General features: G+C 36.1%; 1 pseudogene across 1 annotated transcript; it reads right to left on the bottom strand.

Annotated features, from left to right (window-relative positions):
- Positions 1 to 629: 629 nt before the first annotated feature.
- On the bottom strand, positions 630 to 6,833 carry LOC103250699 (annotated as a pseudogene). Its single transcript, XR_503677.2, has 2 exons — positions 6,794 to 6,833; positions 630 to 1,212 (listed from the first exon to the last, which is right to left on the bottom strand). The product of XR_503677.2 is annotated as a ubiquitin-40S ribosomal protein S27a pseudogene (transcript).
- Between the last annotated feature and the right edge of the window lie 397 nt (positions 6,834 to 7,230).

Below are 7,230 nucleotides of genomic sequence, written 5' to 3'. Positions count from 1 at the left end.
CCACAGAAGAACTCCTAGCACTGGGTAGTCCATTTTGAGCCCCCTCTCTTCTCTGGAGAGAGCTTTGTTGCTTAATAAACTCCTTATTTCACTCATCCTTTAGTTGTCTGTCTTCCTTAATCTTCTCAGTCGTGGGACAAGAACCCCAGGTTGCTGGTTTAAGCTGACAGTGGAGTTCAAAACTCCTACAACACTTGGAGAATGGGTTGTGAAAGAATGAGAAGTGGAGAAACTATCAGGCAGTCATCTAGTCCAGAGAACTTTATGGCTTAAACCAAACAGGGCAATGGAGATAGAAGTGCACGGTCTCCTGAAGCATTTTGCAGATAAAATTGCCAAGGTTTGGTGATGGATTGAATGAAAGAAATAAGGGAGATATCTCCTAAACTTGTGGCTTGAGCAACTAGGTGCCCCGACCTGAAATAAAGAGAGGGAGGAACTAGTTTCAGGGAGAATAGCAAAGCTTGGGTTTAGATATTTTAAACTTAAGATACTTACAAAGCAATTTACAGGTGGTTGTAGACAGGCATTTGGGTTTGAATATGAAATCAATACTCCTTTCCCTAAATGTGACATGGTTCTTTATTCCTTCTTCCGTGTTTGTCTTACTGAGTTTTTTGTTGTGGCTGTTGTTAGTTCATGTTTTTTATTAGCTCATACACAATTACTTCTCTTCTGGTTTGTTGAAGCAATAAGTCAGACAACATTTGCCACAGTAATGTCTGTCAAAGTGACTGGCCATAAAAACTCCAGCACCACATTCATCTGAAGGACACTCTCGACGAAGGCGACTGATTTTGCCATTCTCATCCACCTTATAGTACTTCAGGACAACCAGCTTAACCTTCTTTCTCTTATACTTATTCTTCTTGGAAGTCGTATAAGACTTCTTCTTCCTTTTCTTAGCACCACCACGAAGTCTCAACACAACATGAAGAGTAGACTCCTTTTGAATGTTGTAGTCAGACAGAGTACATCCATCTTCCAGTTGCTTGCCAGCAAAGATCAGTCTTTGCTGATCAGGAGGAATTCCTTCCTTATCTTGGATCTTGGTCTTTACATTTTCTACTGTGTCTGGAGGTTGAACCTCGAGAGTGATGGTCTTCCCGGTAAGGGTTTTCATGAAAATCTGCACCTTGGCGGTGGTCCCACCGCAGATGGCGGATTGAAAAGGAAGCCTTACTGAGTTCTTATCTCTACCCACTAAATTTCCTTAGAATATACCATCTCATCCAACCCCAATTTAAATGCATCTTGCCAAGACAAACAGCACACTAGGGTCTCCATCTGGAAGTGTGCACAAATTTAGTTTTGCTGTTGTAAAACCAGTATTACTGGTGCCTAGATGGAAGGAAGGACAACCTTATGTTTTTCACTTTCCAAACTATTCCTTGGAAACAAACTTGCTTCAGTGGGTTATTGATACCCTACCTAGCCCTTTCTAATTTATCCTCCCTCGGAATTGCATGCTATTTCTAGCCCAATAGCGATTGCTGAGGGTCCTACAGCAAACCAAGCAAACCACCAGAATATGAAGCTACTACCCTCTGACTTTGAATTTTCCTCCAGCCTAGATTCCTCTACTATACTGCTACAACTTACAAAATCAAATCACCATGAATCTGAGTAGCTTAAGTTTAACTGGATTTGACACTCAACTATTGTCCCTATCTTTTGGACTGTCTACCACCTACGTGTGCCAGTTTTCTCTACTTTGATTTATCAGTCCACAAGTGGTGTTCTAGCATGCCTCACCTAAGCCTGTCTTGCTGAGAAAAGTCTCCATATCTTTGTACTAAATGTACTCTCTTCCCTTCTGGAAACCCATATCTGTCCTTTAAAATTCAACTCAGGCACTAACTAGTAGCACCTTAATTTATTCTCTCTTGAGATTGCTCTTTTAAATCTTCACACTAGAACAGAATATTTTCTTTACATCGTCATTAGTTATGTTTTTGTGGCATTTCTTTATATATAGTATGGTACATATGTATTTATGAATTTCTCTCCTTTACACTACATCTTTCATTAATTTAGTGTCTTCTGAATGAATCCAACTGACACTTTGGTCACTTGCATTGCATTGATTTGTACATATATACACTGACTCTATTTGTACAAATAAATTAAATACAGAAAAGTCTTGATTGCTATTACAATTACTGAATTGGTCTCTTGTAATTGTGATAGTAACTAATATGGCTGCTCCTATTTCTACATTTATTTAATTCCACTCTCAGAGTTACATATGTCTTATGCTTATTTCTATTAAATTGGACAGCTTAAGGGTTGGGGGAACTTCCACTGTTTTATTAAAACTTTCCACAGCAGAATGTACTTTCCTGCAGCAAGAATCCTTTGATCTGCACTGGGTACGTCTGGTATACTTTATAGCACCTCTCTGCTAAAATACTCCTGCTGTCATGCTTACTGTACTACATTAGTTTGCTTCAGCCTGCAATAAAAGATCTACCTTAGAAATTTTATTTACTGATTTGTCACAATTTATTGCCTGAATTATATATGTCTTGTGATTACTAGTCATCCACCTTAAAGCTAAGCTTTCGTGTATTGTGCGTCTCTTTTCTCAGTTTATCAGGACACATTGCAATTAATAATTTTTTTCCTTTGCCCCTGGTCTTTCAATAACTTGATCTTTTCTGAATGAAAGAATTCCCCAGGTTCAGTCATGTTTATTGACATGCACTTATCATATTATTGGCACTTTTTCACTCAAATGCTTGCTAATTTACTAGAATTTTTGAAGGTTTGATTTAATGTTGGCATATTCTTTGAAATTATTCAAGTATAAAAGAAACACTGTAATCTTCATTCCCTAATTTTGTTTTTCTGTCTCTTCTTCTTAGTGATTTCTGTGTCAGACAGAAGCAGGAAGGATTAAATTTCCTTAAATGAGTCCTAATTTATATTTATTTTTCTGAAGAATATGTTAGTAACTCCTTTAGGTCCCAATGTCATGAAATATTGACAATTGATCATTAATTTGTATTTGGTAGGTATCATTTATTCCCTTAAGTGTATGTTTATAAAATTACTTGCTTCTGCACAATATTCTTTAACTTAGAGTCAGCTGAAATGAATGATTTTTACCCTGTTCAACTCTACATGTCCCAAGGTAATAAGGCAAGTAATGCTCTTCAAATGAAAACAACTCAGTCAATATTTGTTGAATTAAGTCATTAGATGTACTGAAGGAAATGTCCACAGGTCCAAGTCTCTTAAATTGATGTGAATATATCTTCTTTGGTAGTTCTCTGGTCCCTAAATTGATCTGTTTTTCCCAGTTTTCTATTACAGTTCCATGTAGAACACACAATCAATTTAAAATAAATAGTCCAGCCCAACTGGGAATACTTGACAAAAATTAACTCTAGACAAACAGAACTCAAAGAGTCACTATATGAAGCAAAAATTACCTAGCCAAACTCCTAAATCTTCTAAATCTTGACATGTTCAAATAATAAGGTATGTTTAGATACTATCTAATGAAAGTTTTTCTTAATCCCATCTCTTAGTACTGCCTTTTTTTTAAAAAGTTCAAGTTTTCATGTTTATTCTCAGACTTGGTGAGACTATGATTTCATATATTTTTTATTGTTCATTTGCTGGAATACAGAAAGGAAAATTTTATTCCTTGGGATGAAATGTTTCCTGCTAGAGCAGAATTCTTTTTCTCATTCAAATCTTTTAGTGCTTTATGAGATTTAAAGGCAATAAAATATCTGCACCTGCATTTTTGTGGGACTAAAAAACATGAGTGAAACTGAACTGTTTCCATGGGGGTCAAATGGGAAAAATTCATTTGACACCATTAGCTCTGGAGTCCCAAGTGAACACATAAAACACATTGTACTTCCCTATCTGAAAGTATAATCAGTATCTATCTATACAACGCCAAACATGTGGACTATGAACAACCCAATCAATTAATCACCAAACATTTAGCCTGGATGATGCCAAAAATCTGAATACTTGAAAACATCCAAATGATTGGGTGAATTTTCCACTTTTCTTCTGCATTTTTTTGGCAGCATATGAACACAGCCAAAAGTGGGCACTTATGATTGTGTTGTTACTTTCAGACATCAGATTCCAAAATCTCTTAAAAGAACTGGCCACTCAATATAAAAAAGAAAACCTATACAGAGTGTAGTCTTTCATGATTCATTTTAATAAATAATTTATATTGAACACTTACAATGGCAAAAATCAGAGTCATTATATAAATTTACATATGTATATATATATACATACACACTAGATTTTAGAAAGCAGAGGATTCATGTTCTGCTTTCCCAGGAAAATAGCTATATTGAGATAATCTGTCTTAAGCTTGTTATAAACCCCATTTTTAGCTCAACATGTTACTGCTCCTATCCTTTAATACTTCCCTTGCTGTGTTCGAGGTTTCTCCAGAAGGAATATGGGATGGGAGAATACTTTGTGGTTGAGAGCAAAAAAAAAAAAAATGAAGAGGGTAAGGGTTCAAAGACTGAAGGCCAAGGTAGGACAAAGCATTGGCAATAACCTCAGATACAGATACAGAGACTGACATCCAAGTACTGGCAAGAGATGCTCCACAGGCAAAGTCCAAGAGGATAGAGAATATCCTCTCCTGATACAAGTACAGCATAGAAAACCTTCGAGAATTTAGACCAACTCCAAGGAAGGCGGAAGAGAGAGGGCAAAAAACCTAGTCTGTGATTGGAAATTTCAAAACTACTACCCTAATTCTCTTTCTTTTTCTCTTCTCCTCTCTACTTTTTGCTCCTTCTTCTCCTCTTCCTCCTCCTCCTTCACTTTCTCCTTGTTTTTTCCTCTCTTTCTCTCTTTCTGTTTCTCCTTCTCTGTATTATTAATGTTGACAAACATAAAAAATCAACCCCAGAAATAGAACCATTTCATGTGAATCTATCACTCTTCATAACCACTGTTCCATCTCTCCTTTCTTCTTGGCTAACCTTCCCTAACTCCTCAAGACGGTGAGCACTCCACTGCCCATCCACCACATCCTGTTTCTTTACTCCCTGCAGGCCAGTTTTCTGTTCCTGTTATTCAGATCTTCCATTAAGTTAATGCTTAAGCTTTAGTCCTTCCCCCTTAAATGGGTCCACTATCCAAGGTCTTGGGAGTAGCCCTAGCAATGTGTTCACAAAGACATATGTTTTCATAAAATTTCCAACATGACATGAAGTTGCAGGGCCAGGCATTGTATTTCAATATGGCAAATGACACTAGAAGTAGGTTGATATGGAGAAGAATCAAGATTTGAAAGGTATAGAGCCAGAAGCTAGTCTGTGGAAAGTTACAAATAGAAGGTTTCATTCTCATTGATGCTTAGTCAGAATGAATGTTCTCTCATCAAAAATTATTTGCTCAATATGACACAATTTTAAAAGTACTATATATTTTTTCATTTTTCATGTGCACTGAAATGAATGAAATTAATCAGAATTCCCATTTGTAGGGCACACATCAATAGTGGTACTACAAATACTAATATGTTTGTGTTTGAATTAACATATTTTATGCATCCCAAATTATTGGATGGTATTTTAGCATATCTGGTGCACTGTTTCTTCATAAATGATAAGCATTCCACTCAACTTTGCCTAAATCTATTTAGAGTACAGTCTTTCATGATTAATTTTTAATAAAGACCTTATATTGAACACATAATGGCAAAAATCAGAGTCATTAAATAAATTTATATATATATACTAGACTTAGTTTCTGATTCTGCTTTCTAAAATTGAGTAAATATGTATATAAATTTATTTAATGACCCTGATTTTTGTCATTATATGTTTAGTATAAATTATTTATTAAAATTAATCATGAAAGACTGCACTCAACTTTGCCTGGCATTCCACAAAATTTATACCAACATGGAGAAGTTGACTAAAGAAACAAGTATTCCAATGACAAAGCTCCAATACATGTTCATTAGGAAATTATTCGATGGTAGCATAAGAGTAACTTATTTACAGTTATGTAGCTGAATATAAGGTAGCTACAGTTTTTAAGTGCATTTGGGCTCTTGAGCATGCCTTAATTTCAGATTAATTTTGCACATTTTTCAGTATTATTGATATTATAAATCAAATATGTTCTGAATAAGTATTTAAGTGGAAGCCAAACATGTAAACAAAAAAAAAAAAATGGAAAATTGCTGGAAGCTTCAAACTGTCTTTGTGGTTTAGGATAATTAAAATACTTTTTAATTTATAATTTGTTATTTTTTTTCTCACTCTAAATAAATATTCACTTTGTTCCTAACTTTATATTCATAATTTTGTATTCATTATTTAGAGAAAATCCCTAAATAGTATTAGTTTCTGGTTCCACAAACCCTGGATTCATTCACAAATCCTGGATTCATCCCTGACCTCACCAATACAGTAGTAGCATTTCACAAGTTGAAGTCCAAGAAGTTTCTGCCTCAGAATCACCTGGAATGCTTTCCAAAATGCAGATTTCAGATAAGACACTGGATTTATAGAATTAGCATCCACAGAGGTAGCTCTGTACCTTGCACTTTTAACAAGGTCTGTGTGTGATCATGTACACTCAAGATTGAGAAGTGCTGCTCTTTTGGAAATGTTCTCTTGAAAGTATCTAATAACTCACATCTCACCAGCCCATTTCTCTAATTTTCATCCCCCTCATTATTTCCATTACATTTGACACTGTTGAAGTTCTCTTTTTTCTTTTTTTTAAGTAGGGTTTGTTTGAGTTATTTCTGGTACTTTCTTGCTTTTTATCCTCTTACCTCTTTTGGATGTCCACACACTAAGTGTTGGCATAGGCATAGCACACAAGTTGCTCGTCTTAAATTCCCTTTTTTTTTGGAGTCGGAGTCTCACTCCGTCGCCTAGGCTGGAGTGCAATGGCACACTCACGGCCATCCCAGCATCAACCTACTGGTCTTTGGGGATCCTTCCACCTCAGCCTTCCAAGTAGCCGGAACTACAGGCGCGCGCTACCACACAGCTAATATTTTATTTATTGTAAAGACGAAGTCTCGCGAAGTTGCCCAGGCTGGTCTCGACTCTGTGGGCTCAGGCAATCCACTCGCTTTGGCCTCCAAAAGTGCTGGGATTACAGACTGAGCCACCAAGCCCGGCCAAACTCCCTTTTCTATCAAGATTTTATTGTCCCATGAGTAAATCAATTTACTATCAAACAAATTATCACCTGTATAGTTTC

The sequence above is a fragment of the Carlito syrichta genome, unplaced genomic scaffold, assembly GCF_000164805.1.
Source record: "Carlito syrichta isolate Samal-C Ts95f unplaced genomic scaffold, Tarsius_syrichta-2.0.1 Scaffold131555, whole genome shotgun sequence".
Lineage (NCBI taxonomy): Eukaryota > Metazoa > Chordata > Mammalia > Primates > Tarsiidae > Carlito > Carlito syrichta.
This window is presented reverse-complemented; position numbering and strand designations above follow the sequence as displayed.